Below are 13,795 nucleotides of genomic sequence, written 5' to 3'. Positions count from 1 at the left end.
GAGCACCCAAAGAAACCAGTCCCATCTGAACACAACCATATAGGTTCATGATGTGTGTAAGCACAGACTGATTGTAGAAGACCTGGAGAAAACTACTAAAATATTAAAGGAGTTGTCTAGTTTAAAAAAATCTTTCTCCAAATACAGAATTCTAAGTTGTTAGAGGGGAGTCTCCTGTTCAGGGTCCGCATCTATTAGTCAGATAGGAGAGCGGCTATAAAGAGTACCTCTCCCACTAGAGGACCCAGCATGCGCGTCCAATATAAACAGACAGCTTACACGCAATCAATTGACTAAAATGAGAAATGTGCAGTGTTTTCTTTCCCCTCTGGGGACATTGAACACTTGCTGCCTGATTCCCTTTTATAGTACAGCTTATCACTGTGGGTCCCAGCATAGGGACAACCTGTGAGCAGCTTATTTTCATGGGGCTAATCTAACAAAAATGGATCTAACAGGGAATGAGCACCAACATTTTTTTTAGATAGATAGAAAGCCATGACTAAGGACGCAGATCAGTTCTGAAGCGCGTAGGCACCCGCCTATTCTCTTCAACTAGCCATTGTACTCTGAAGGAACACAGATTGTCTATTTTTAAACTACCCCTTTTTTTGCGAAATAAAACTTGGAAGAAGTTTCCGATTTTAACTGATATACCTGGTCTCAGCGCTGGATCCATTCCTATACCTTCCTTGTCTATTTTTTTTTACACTATGTAGTAATATAGCTGAGATAATTCTGCGTGTCCCATGTTCAGCAGTTAATATGTACAGTTATATTTCTTACCTGGCTTGTGGACAACAACAGATTCTAGTTCAGTGTCCTCGTCATTCATGCCTCCTCTTATCAAAGGAAAAATCCTCTGGATGATTTTACAATCTTTGCTATAATCCCAAGAAACAATGAAATTGGAATATTAATATCATACATTTGTTTTAATCTTCAGTAGTGCAATGGTCGCACTCGCTTCTTCTGTCAGCAAGGAATGCTGGGTGCACGTTCTGATCTCCACATCCCATATGCAGTTATAGAAAGTAGCCTTCATATAAACAAGTCAGATATATATCAAATCATCTACAGTTAGTTTACATGATGCTTAACAGGATGTGATCTGAGCTGCCGGTGTGTACAGAGTGAGTGCTACCCAGAAAAGTGACAACCGCTGGTCTGAATATGATCTTAGTATTTCTCCTTCTCCATCAACCACTCATACTGTACTTATACTAGGACACTAATCACATCCATGTACACAATGTACAGCTCCAGTATCTCTCATTCTCATTGGGGTAAATTTATTAAATGTCTTTGCCAGTTTTCTGGTGTTAAAAAGCAGCAACAATGGGCACACATTATATTTGAGCTTAAATTTGCAACTTTTCATTTCTCTCGTCACTTTTGAAGTAGTGGGAAAAATGAGCGGGGTTAGGCAGCGGGTCACCATCGGTCCATCATATTTACTATAATTTGCACCGGAAATTGGTTTCAATTATAGAGTAAATCTACACCTGCTCATAGCACTCAGAGATTTCAATTTCTGTCTTTAGATCAGCCAAAGATGCACCAAATGTATTTAGAGGCATGCGCCTCTTAATAAATCTGCCGCGTTTTACTCCAACGCTCTTCTTTTTAAGACTGGCGTATAAAATATCAGTCTTAGTAAATCTTTCCCATTATGCCTGTAAATAATAATCGTTAGGGGCGTTGCTAGAATCTCAGTATAAATGGAGGACCGCTGAGGGCACCACAAAGCACATAGTGTTGTGTGCAAAATTGTTTTTTTTAATAACAACTCCACTAGAAATTTATTTTATTTAGGTTTACTGGTATAAACCCTATTACAGGCTATTACATATTATCAGACCTTCTACTCAGTCTAGTTCAGTCCTATTCAGGATGATGATACAATATAGTGGATTGTCAGTGTTCACCTAGACAGAAACTAAACAAGAGACAATTTTTCACCCTCTCCAGTGATTTATTAAATATATGGTACACACCTCACAGATAACAAGATCCATGGGCCACTGTGTGCGGGAAGGGGGTAATCTTTATGTTGGAAAAGGATTATGTTATCTCTATAAGTGTCCACTTAAGGGTCCAAAATTAAGTATAGGAGATGTATAAGACACATCATGGGGGGCTGACCTTTACCCTGGGGGCTGACCTTTTCCCTGTATGGGGTCTAGATATTTCTTATGGCAGCCCTGCCTGGGCCTAGTGACATCACTAATGGTAATTATTGATTCTAGGTATTACAAAGTAATATGATGGGTAGAAGTTCTCAGTAACTTACCAATGACTAATAATGCACTGGAGAATCAAGAAGAGAATTATGATGGCTAATCCAGGCAAGATGATCTTGAGGAGCCTGTCTTGAACTGTGAAAGAGAAAATAATTCAGATGAAAGAACATTTATTTCCATAGAGTCTTGTTATATAGATGAGACATAAGAGAGAATCATTGATTATATGTGTGAAGAGGTCTTCACTCGTCAGTGTCACCCATGAGAGGTCTATGGGGTAAGATAGTGATGTTCGCAATCATGCTCTGGGTGGAGATCTGGTATAAAGTTGTGGGCTTCACTGTAAAAGTGATGGAGATTTTTTTTGTTTTTTTTACAATAAGTGGGTACAAAAAATTTAACTGAAAGAGAGTAATTGAAAAAAAAAGACTTATTTGTGATACATTAACACTTACCTCGGCTGTCTATTTGTTCTGGCAAGTCCTTAACCTTTTCTGCACCTAGTAAAATAAATGGAATTTAATTAAGCACATGTATTGCCCGGCCCTGAGTCCTTAATCCATAAAAACGCTCTGCACCACATGTAGCAAAATTTTCCTATAGATGTTGTATGATGAATACTGACCAATCACAGTCCACGTTTAATTTTTCCATACAGTTTATAAAAAAAGAACCTAAATTTCTATTGGTTGATATGGGTACATTGTTGGACAGTTAGACAGTTATAGAGGCCAACTATTTCCATTTTTTTTTTAATTCACATTTACAGGATAGCCCTGTTGAAAATCTTCACAGAACTTTTTTTCAAGGTCAATAAGAGACTCCATTCTTTAATTTTAGCTGCTAAGTAAATTCACCAAAGGTTTTGGAAATCCTTTGTTTCTACATTTTGTGTAATGTGGGTGGAGGTACTCAATTCTCTTACAAATACTGATCAAAATACTGCTGTGTGGACGAGGTCTAAATCTGCACTGCCCTGATTTACATGACACACATATATGTCATTATATTATCCATTCTGATGTAAATGACAGGAATATGAAATTAAGGAGATGTTAAAATGGGAATTGTCCTTACCTTGTGCGGGGTTAATAAGCAATATCAGAAAAATCAGCATTTTTAAATAAGGGAAATCCATTCTCATTCGCAGTCAACAGAAAAAAAAGATCTTCTGCCAACACTGAGATGTGAATGACTGAGACAGTGCCCAACACCGAGTCTATTCCATGCAGGTAATTGTGACATCACCGTTGTTCCACACCATTGTGACATCATCAGACCTATAATGATGACATCACAATACCTCCTATTGCAGCAGCTGTGTAGAGAAGTCAGTAAGTCCTCTGCAGATCACGATGAAACACTGTACTGCAGTAGGGGAGGGGATCTGTAAAGTTTGAGTGCTGTATAGGAGGGGGCAGGGCACCTGTGCACCTATGTACTTATGTAGATGGGGAGGTTCATCAAAACCCATGGAACTTAATCAGCATCCGGTTCCCATATCTCTAATGCCATTTGGAAGAAATAAAAACTGTGTTCTCATTGGTTGTCATAGGTCGCTATCTTTCCTATTTTTCTGGTCTTTCCCAATTTTTGGGTTGCTTTCTGTGGTAGAGTATATGACTTTTAAAATTCCAGCATCGGGCACCCACAGATTCCATGTATCCCAGTGTCCACTGTAATCTTGATCTGCCCCTGGCCAAAACTGAATCTTAAACCTGGTGAATTAATTTCCCAATGCTTTCTAAAGTGTGACAAATCGCTGAAATGCAGAGCTGGCAAAAAAATGTCTAAAGTCATCTTAGCTCTTAAAGGGTCAGAGCTTTTATCCCTATATTAGAGAGGAAATTGTTTAATTGTCCTAATTATATATATTTAATATAAAATTAAATGTTGGTCTCCTATTACTTCTTCAGATTTCCCAGGAAGTAATAGGTCTTCTGTAAGGGGTTTGTAATGGAATCCCTAGTTGAGCAATTCCCCAGAGTGCAAGTTATGGAATTGCTCTATAAGCTATTCGCCAAAGATAGCTGGAGACTGTCTGGATAAAGCGTGCAGGTAATCTGCTACCTCAAGTCCATCACTACTCTGATCAGCAAAGCCTAAGGCTACTCTATGGTCTTCACCAGAGGCCACCGCAAGGCAGGTTGGATTTGGCTGCATAGAACCCAGGTTGCATTAACAGAATACAGTGTTGGACAGGAGGTGCAATGCAGGCAATACCAGAATGGAAACCAGACAGGAAGAGGGTAAACAGCAAACTGAGTACACAACTAGGAGAGACTGTAAGTACATATCAGAAAGCAGAAGAGTACCAGGAGTTGCAGAGGTCAAAACCAGCCAAGAGCAGAATGTCCAAATGAGTGAGCAAAAGGGTTCATCTAAAGACAAAGCCGAGGTCCAGTTCCAATAATCCAAATAGTCAGGTGATACAGGGAGTAGCCAGGAGCTTGATCAAATACTTGCATACCTAAAGAAATTCACAAGCAACAATGAAAGAACTGACCAGACTTAAATACACCACCCTAGTACCTGATAGAAAGAAGACAGAGAAATGAGATTGGCTCTGCAAGTCAAAACAGAGCCACCCAGAAGCTAGGCTAGTAGTCATGACAATCTTAAAGAGACATACGTTTCCTGACAGTGTTGTTTTTAGCTATTTACCTTATCTGAAATATCAGTATACTGTATGAGTATACCACAAAAAAAATCAAGTATGGAATAGCGTAGTAGACTACGTTATTCCATTCTGTAATATTCTGTGAAAAAACTTATGGCATCCGACACCGGAATTCGTTAAACTGATACATCATGGGTAAATTTTCATGACGTATGCGCTAAATGGATGTCATAGCAGCCTATGGGGGATGGATACAATTCACAGATGCCTACCGGTGGCACCTGTCACCCATAGACTATTATAGCACCCATTTAGTTGATACATCATGAAAAAGCTTACAATGTATACCTTAAACGGATCCCATATTAGTCTATGAGTGATAGATGCCACTGTAAGGCATCCGTCATGGCATCCGTTTAACATATGCATCGGGAGCTTTTCCTAGCATACACGTTAAAAGGAGGACAAATAACGCAGTGTTAACATGGCCTAAAAATATATAGTGGAGAATGACTCATAATGCAGTGCAAAAGTGAAGCTTTACTTTCATTCTACATTCTAAATTGTTATCATTAATAACTTTAACCTAAAGTATTTGTCAATCTAAAAAGTTCTGATAACACAATAAACACTCTGACTTTGTATTTTCATAGACCATCAAGTGTGAAGTGTTTGCTTGTTTCAATGTTGTTTTATTTTGAAATAGTCTTGGGATGGTAAATTTTGTTTAACTATTTGGCAACATATGAGTAGCCGCATCATGATGACCATACTTGTCATGCAGATCGCAGGGGCACTATAATACACAACTGCGGCAACACTCTATCTGCTGGGATCAGGGAAACTCAGGTTATGGTTAACCATCTTCTCAGTTAGGCCCTATGCGCATGACCATAAAAGTCGTCCGACATTGCGGACCGTAACAACTGACACATTTACGGATCCATTTACTTCTATTGACCATGGACTCCTTCCCGTATATTTGCAGGAAGGTGTCCGGGCCATAGAAATGTACCGCAAATTATAGAACATGTCCTTTCTTTTGCTTTTTACGGGCCGTGCTCCCATATATGTATGGAAGCACAGGCCAAAAATGCAAGCGACTGTTTGTCCCTGCCGGCATCCGGCCGTGATTACGGGCATGGCCGTGTGCATGGAGCCTTACTTTATTATCCATCACATAACACCCCGACACTGAACTGCGTCAGGACCCAGTGCTACGCCCGAAGCTGAAGAGGACCCAGATACTGTCTGCTGGTGACCTGTATCTGAGCCCAGGGCTGCCATTAGGTAGTACAGCTGGTACTGCAGTCAGGGGCACGGGCACAATGCTGAAAGAAAGGAACCCGCCCGCTTCTTATTAACTTTAAACATTTCTATCAGGGCTCCAGCGTTAGTTACTTGAAGAAAGGAACGGACCCTTCAACTAGGACCCATTCCTTTCTCCGAAGTAACTAATGCTGAGTCCCTGAGAGGACTTCTGGGAAGTTGCTGCATGAGCAGCATGAAAGTAGAAGCTCCGTGTGGCGAGAGCCGCCGACCTGACTGGTCCTTCACAACACAGCTGACTGGACCCTGCAAGACAGGTGAGTGCCCCATCCTCCTTCACATCCCTCCTAACCCCACTTGTAGAAAATAAAGTGTTTTTTGTTTGTGTAAGCGCGGCAAAACTGGCGCCGATTTGCTGTGATTTTAAAAATTGCAGCACAGCTGCCCCATTTCTGCCGATATTACAAAAATTGCATGAAAAAATGGTTTTACAAAAATCGTAGCATAAAATGGGATTTGACAAAAAATGTGAAGTGAACAGAGTATTTAAAACCCCATGCACATGCAGCAGAAAATAAATCTGCATGGGCTTTAGGGCATTCTGCTGATTGTTAAATCAGCAGCATGCCTATTATGTTGCAAAATTGACATGTATTGCACCCTTTACAACACAAAGGATTAATTTGCTGCAAATCCTTTGCAAAATCTGTAAGGGTAAATTCACAGGTAGCATAAACACTACAGATTTTCCGCAACTTATTTCCTTGTGGAAAATCCGCAGCGTAATACAGTAGCAGCAGAGTGGATGAGAGTTGAACAAATCTTATCCACACGCTGCATAAAAAATGAGCTGAAAAAACGTTTATAAATTGACCAGCGGTGCGGCTTTTTAATCTACAGCATGTCAATTTATGTTGCAGAATCGCTGCTTTCTGTTGTGGGTTTTAACCATTGAATTGAATTGAATGGAGAGGTAAAACCTGCAACAAATAACAGATGTGCCTATTTTTGCAGAGGAAAAGCTGTGATTCTGTCACAAAAAAATTGCAACACAGGAAAAATAAAAAGTATATACTTACCCAGAACTCTGTGCTTTTGCGTCCGGGCCGGCCTCCAGGTATGATGTTTTATCCGATGTGACTGCTGCAGCCGATCTCGGGTTGCAGCGGTTGCACGGGATGAAACGTCAATTCCAGGAGGCTGGGCTGCAGGATGTCAGAGATTTCTCCCGAGTAAAACAATACCCCACATGTGGTCACCGTCGGTTGTTTGGAGACACGGCAGGGCTTAGAAGGGAAAGAGCGCCATTTGGCTTTTTGAGCTCAAAATTAGCAGGAATGGTTTGCGGAGGCAATGTCGCATTTGCAAAGCCCATGAGGGACCAAAACAGTGAAAACGCCCAAAAAGTGACTTCATTTAGGAAACAATCGAAGAACTGCAGCACTCAAGATAATCCAATGAAGTATATTAGATTTATTCACCAAGCATAAAAGCACTTGCAACGTTTCAACCCATGAATGTCTCATTATCGTGCTTGAGTGCTGCAGATCCTTTCTTCGATTGCATATTGTCTCCCTTGGACCTGGGATTCTTTACTGCGTGCACCATCCATGTTTGGGGAGTTGTCCTTCCCCAGTTAAATTTTTTTTATGGCTGTGCTGCTATTTTCCTGAATATCCATTTAGGAAACTGCACCCTTTGAGGAATTCATCTACGGGTGTAGTGAGCATTTTGACCCCACAGGTGTTTCATAGAATTTATTAGAATTGGGCAGTGAAAGTAAAAACAATCCTTTTTCTTCAATAAGAAGTAGCTTTAGCTCCAAATTTTTCATTTTCTCAACAAACAAAGAATAAAAAAGAACCCCAACATTTGTAAAGCAACTTCTCTGGAGTACGGAATTACCCTATTTGTGGCCATAAACTTCTGTTTTGCACATGGCACGTATCAGAAGAAAGAGAAGGAGCGCCATTTGGCTTTTGTAGCACAGATTTTGCTGGATTGGTTTTTTGACACCATGTCGCTTTTGCAAAGCCCCTAAGGTACCAGTACAGTGAAAACTACCCAATAAAAGGTAGTTTTAGGGCAAAATTTTTCATTTTCTCAAAAAATAAAGGAGAAAATGAACCCCAACATTTGTAAAGCAATTTCTACCAAGAACGGCAATACCCCATATGTGGTCATAAATTGCTTTTTGGGCACACGGCAGGGCTCAGAAGCGAAGGAGCGCCATTTCGCTTTTGGATTGCAGATTTTGCTGGATTGGTTTCTGGTCGCTGTGTCGCATTTGAAAAATCCCTGTGGGACCAAAACAGTGGAAAGCCCCCAGAAGTGACCCCATTTTGGAAACTACACCCCTCAAGGTATTCATCTGTGGGTATAGTGAGAAATTGGTGTGCATTCGATGTTGCAGAGTGAAAAATTCCATAGATATGCCAATATGTGGTTCTCAGCTTGTGCCACCATAACAAGACAGCGTTCTAATTATTATGCTGTGTTTTCTGGCTTTAGAATCACCCTACATGGGGCACTAATCTTTTGCCTGGACATTCGACAGGGCTCGGGAGTGAAAGAGTACCATTCCAAATTGAGGCCTAATTTGACACCTTACAAAGTATTATTTCACAATTGCAGGGCTCTGATGTGAAGTAATAAAAGAAACCCCTGAGAAGTGACCCCATTTTGGAAACTACACTCCTCAAGGCATTTATTAAGGGGTGTAGTGAGCATTTTCGCCCCACAGGACATTTACCTAAATGTATGTGTTGCGGATGCTGCAAAGTAAAAATTTCTATTTTTCCCCAGATATGACAATTCAGTGGCAAATATGTCATAACCAGCTTATGCTACTGAAGAGACACACCCCAAAAACTGTTAAAAGGGTCCTCCCGGGTTTGGCGGTGCAATATATGTGGAAGGAAACTGCTGTTTGGGCACACTGTAGGTAGGGCTCAGATGGGTGTGAGTGCCATTTGGCTTTTGAAACGTAGATTTTGCTTGGTAGTAGTTTTGTTTAGAGTTTTACTGGTATTTCAGTTTATAATGTGGGGGCATATGTAAACTGGACAGAATACATCAGGGGCATAGTCAGGTGGTATAATAATAATTGGGTAAACAATAAAATAATCCATAGATGTGTGTTACGTTGTGACACAATCCTTTCTGCACAGGCCGGTGTCGATAAATGTCCTTCCTTATCTGCCTTTTGGTCCACACTCCGCACCTTTGCAGTTTTGGGGAATTTTTCTGGGAAGTGTTGTCCTGGTATAATACAGGCGCCCTCACTTTAAGCAGATATGTTTGGGCCCTCCCTTTCCTGGTTCCCTAATTATAGGGCCCCGATAAATCGCCTCTTGAAACAGTCAAAATGTTCCCCTCTGATCTGCACAACCGCATATTTTTATTCCCTGACTTATTGGAGCCTTAACTAATTTTATTTTTTCATAGACGTAGTGGTATGAGGGCTGTATGTTTGTGGGACGAGCTGTCGATTTTATTCGTACCATTTTTGGGTACATGCGCCTTTTTGATCACTTTTTATCCTATTTTTTGAGAGGCAAGGTGACCAAAAAACAGCAATTCTGGCATCGTTTTTTTATACAGCGTTCACCATGCGTTATAAATTACATGTTACCTTTATCTGCAGGCTAGTACGATTCCGGCGATACCTATTTTATAGCACTTTTTTATGTTTTACAACTTTTTGCCCAATAAAATTACTTTTGTAAAAAGAATGTATTTTTTCTGTCGCCATGTTGTGAGAACCATTACTTTTTCATTTTTTCGTCGACAGAGCTGTATGAGGGCTTGTTTTTTGCAAGATAAGCTATAGTTTTTATAGGTACCGTTTTTTGGTATATGCCATTTTTGGATCACTTTTTATTTCAATTTTTTTAGGGCAAAGTGACCAAAAAACAAAAAGTCTGACATTGTTTTTTACAGGTGTTTTTACGCCGTTCACCACGTGGAACAAATAACATAATATTTTTAAAGATTAGGCCGTTACGGTTGCGGCGATACCAAATATGTATGGTTTATTTTTTTGTTTCAATAATAAAGGACTTGATAAGGGAAAAATAGCTATTGTGTTTTATTTTATTACTTGAAAATTTTATTATATTTTTTACAACTTTTTTTTCACTTTTTTTTTTTTAAATAATTTTCACACTTTTCTTTAGTCCCACTAGGGGACTTGTAGGTCCAACTGTCAGATTTTTTTTTCTAATACATTAAGCTACCTATGTAGTGCAATGTATTAGATCTATCAGTTATTCACTGACAGCAAGCCGATTAGGCTTCGCAGCCGGACGCAGCCTAATCGGCTTACGTAATGGCAGAGAGGAGGCCATTGTTAGGTGTCCTGTTGCCATAGTAGCAGTCGGCAGCCATGCGATTGCAGGGCATAGCTGCCGATCTGCTAACAACCACAAAGATGCAGCAATCGCATCAGATCGCTGCATCTAAGGGATTAATGGCAGGGATCGGTGCTAGCTCCGGTTCCTGTCATTACAGGTGGATGTCAGCTGTAACATACAGCTGACATCCACCGCTGATGATGCTGACTCAGCTCCTGAGCCGGCACCATCTTGCCGGCGGCTACAAAATCCTTACACGCCCCGCCTCCGGGCGGGGACTGGAAGTTTTCCGTACTAGGCAGACCGGGAGGCTACTATTAGGCCTCCGGTTGCCATTGCAGCCACCGACACCCTGGCGATTTCATTGCTGGGCCGTCTATGAGATGCAAACACCTTAAATGCAGCGATCACTTTTGACCACTGCTTTTAAGGGGTTAATGGTGGGGATCGAAGCTAACTTCGGTCCCCACCATTACAGCAGGGTGTCAGCTGAAATATACAGCTGACATCCAGGGATGATGGCACCGACTCAGCTCCTGAGCCGGTGCCATGCATTTGTCATAAGTATACAACATTTTGCGGGAAGCACTGGCTTTCCATGACGTATACTTAGGACAAATGTCGGGAAGGGGTTAAGGCCTGATCCTCTGATCCCCTGTACAATACACTGCACTACTTATGTAGGGCTGTGTATTGTAACTGTCATTTTTCAGCTGACAGTTAGCCTATTAGGACCTAATAGGCTTCCGTACTTGGCCGTTCAGGAAAGCCATTGCTAGGCCATTTCTAGGCTTCCTGGTTGACACCCACTGCAGATGGCATGGGGACAGCTGCTGTGCCCGCATCATCTTCAAGACATGACTGTATGCCCCTTTGTGGTAAGTGAGCCTTAATACGGATGTATAGTCACGCCCACCAGCGGTAAGGGGTTAATGCTATGGTTTTTTTTCTGTACTCAACAAACTATTAGAGCACAAATCATACATGACAAGAGTGTTAAACATAGTATCAGTTGTTCATTCCTTTCATCGCTGATATAACAATTCACACACAAAATCATAGATTTACATCTTCTTTTATTTAGGTATATATGATAAGTAAATAATCATCATTAATGACAAAATCCTTTCCAGATGGTACCAGGTGGCCGTCTCTCTCCATGCAGTCTATCCTGATGGTCCTGAGAGGTGTTTGAGATGTGGAGAGTTACAATGATGTATATTGGTGGGAATGCCCCCTATCTCTCAGTTGGTATGTGGTAGAGGATATTATCTAGAAGACTGGGGTGGCTTTGCCTCCTGTATATATGTTCTGCAGGTTGTTGACTGCTGCACATACAGTTGTCCCCAGACTCTGGAAGTCTAATTCACCGCCTTCAATCTATGGATGGTTTCAAGAGATCTGTTATGTACCACACATGAAGGATTTGATATCAGTGACCAGAGATGTTTCTCATATCACATGGCACTTGGTATAGCTGACATATCTTCATTGAATCAGATGCCTACTGCAGGTGATCTTGAGCAGATGGAGATTACACTTTACTGCTGACCTGTCCTACGGGCTGATGCCATTTATCCTCTAAACTGCATAAGCAGGGTGTATTTTTTTTTTTAAAGAAGAGTCATATAATGTTCTAGAGGAGGGCACAAGCTTCATCCTGGCATTTGTTAGTTGATGTTCGCCATCTATATTTACAGTTTAGTATATTTGCCATCACTGTTTTGGAATTCCATTGATGTTTAATTTGTGTAGCTCTAGAAGGGTCATATGTTGTTCTAGAGGAGGGCACAAGGCTCCATCCTGGCATTTGCTGGTTAAAGTTCGCCATCTATGTCATCATCACTGTTTCGGAAATTCCATTGATGTTTAAGCTGTGTGGCTATGACTTGATATTCCTCCTGGAATGAGCAAAACTGTAAGCAACAGAAGAAAGAATAAAACATTACTATATAGAAATTTTCTTTGTATTCTATTCAATGCAAGACTCATACCAGACAACACATACATCTCACCTTTATATGCTCTTCTTTAGGGCCGGTTTATGGCCTCCTCACGCTGGCAGATGAGCCTTTTGTGGTTTATAAGACTTGATGTGATTGTACCAGCGGAGAACGTGGAACAGTTCAGCAGGTGGAGCACCGGATAGTGACTCGAGCACTATTATATCAGCCTGGGTTGGGTTATGTCCTTTCATATAACTTTTATCGGCCAGGTACTTATTTAGAGCCTTCAGGCCAGTGGCTGATCTAACGTCTCCAAAATATACTGTTGTTCCTTTATAGAAGAAGGAAACGCAGCAAGAAATGACCTCACTGCAGGGTGTTATATCAGCGTTGTCCACAGCCTTAGATGTTATTTCCTCCTTGTTTTCTATAAAAACATGCATTAAAAGTTTTTAGGGAGAAGATGGAGAACATTTTATAGCTGCTAGGATACTTAAGGAGTCAGTGATTGTTAATAAGAGTCTAGATGTGACGGTTCATGATGTGTGTAAGCACAGACTGATTGTAGAAGACCTGGAGAAAAATACTAAATTATTAAAGGAGTTGTCTAGTTTAAAAAAATCTTTCTCCAAATACAGAATTCTCAGTTGTTAGAGGGGAGTCTCCTGTTCAGGGTCCGCATCTATTAGTCAGATAGGAGAGCGGCTATAAAGAGTACCTCTCCCGCTAGAGGACCCAGCATGCGCGTCCAATATAAACAGACAGCTTACACGCAATCAATTGACTAAAATGAGAAATGTGCAGTGTTTTCTTTCCCCTCTGTTGAAATTGAACACTTGCTGCCTGATTCCCTTTTATACTACCGGTACAGCTTATCACTGTGGGTCCCAGCATAGGGACAACCTGTGAGCAGCTTATTTTCATGGGGCTAATCTAACAAAAATGGATCTAACAGGGAATGAGCACCAACATTTTGTTTAGATAGATAGAAAGCCATGACTAAGGACGCAGATCGCGTCTGAAACGCGTAGGCACCCGCCTATTCTCTTCAACTAGCCATTGTACTCTGAAGGAACACAGATTGTCTATTTTTAAACTACCCCTTTTTTGCGAAATAAAACTTGGAAGAAGTTTCCGATTTTAACTGATATACCTGGTCTCAGCGCTGGATCCATTCCTATACCTTCCTTGTCTATTTTTTTTTACACTATGTAGTAATATAGCTGAGATAATTCTGCGTGTCCCATGTTCAGCAGTTAATATGTACAGTTATATTTCTTACCTGGCTTGTGGACAACAACAGATTCTAGTTCAGTGTCCTCGTCATTCATGCCTCCTCTTTTCAAAGCAAAAATCCTCTGG

At 40.8% G+C, this 13,795-nt stretch overlaps 1 long non-coding RNA gene across 1 annotated transcript; it reads right to left on the bottom strand.

The window, feature by feature from the left end:
* Nucleotides 1-11,546: 11,546 nt before the first annotated feature.
* Nucleotides 11,547-12,856, bottom strand: LOC142761298 (uncharacterized). Its single transcript, XR_012883593.1, has 2 exons — nucleotides 12,503-12,856; nucleotides 11,547-12,403 (listed from the first exon to the last, which is right to left on the bottom strand). It is a non-coding gene; the product is annotated as an uncharacterized LOC142761298 (long non-coding RNA).
* Between the last annotated feature and the right edge of the window lie 939 nt (nucleotides 12,857-13,795).

This window comes from Rhinoderma darwinii, chromosome 4 (genome assembly GCF_050947455.1).
Source record: "Rhinoderma darwinii isolate aRhiDar2 chromosome 4, aRhiDar2.hap1, whole genome shotgun sequence".
Taxonomy (NCBI): domain Eukaryota; kingdom Metazoa; phylum Chordata; class Amphibia; order Anura; family Rhinodermatidae; genus Rhinoderma; species Rhinoderma darwinii.
Note: the sequence above shows the minus strand (reverse complement) of the source record. Positions and strands in the feature narration are given on the sequence as shown.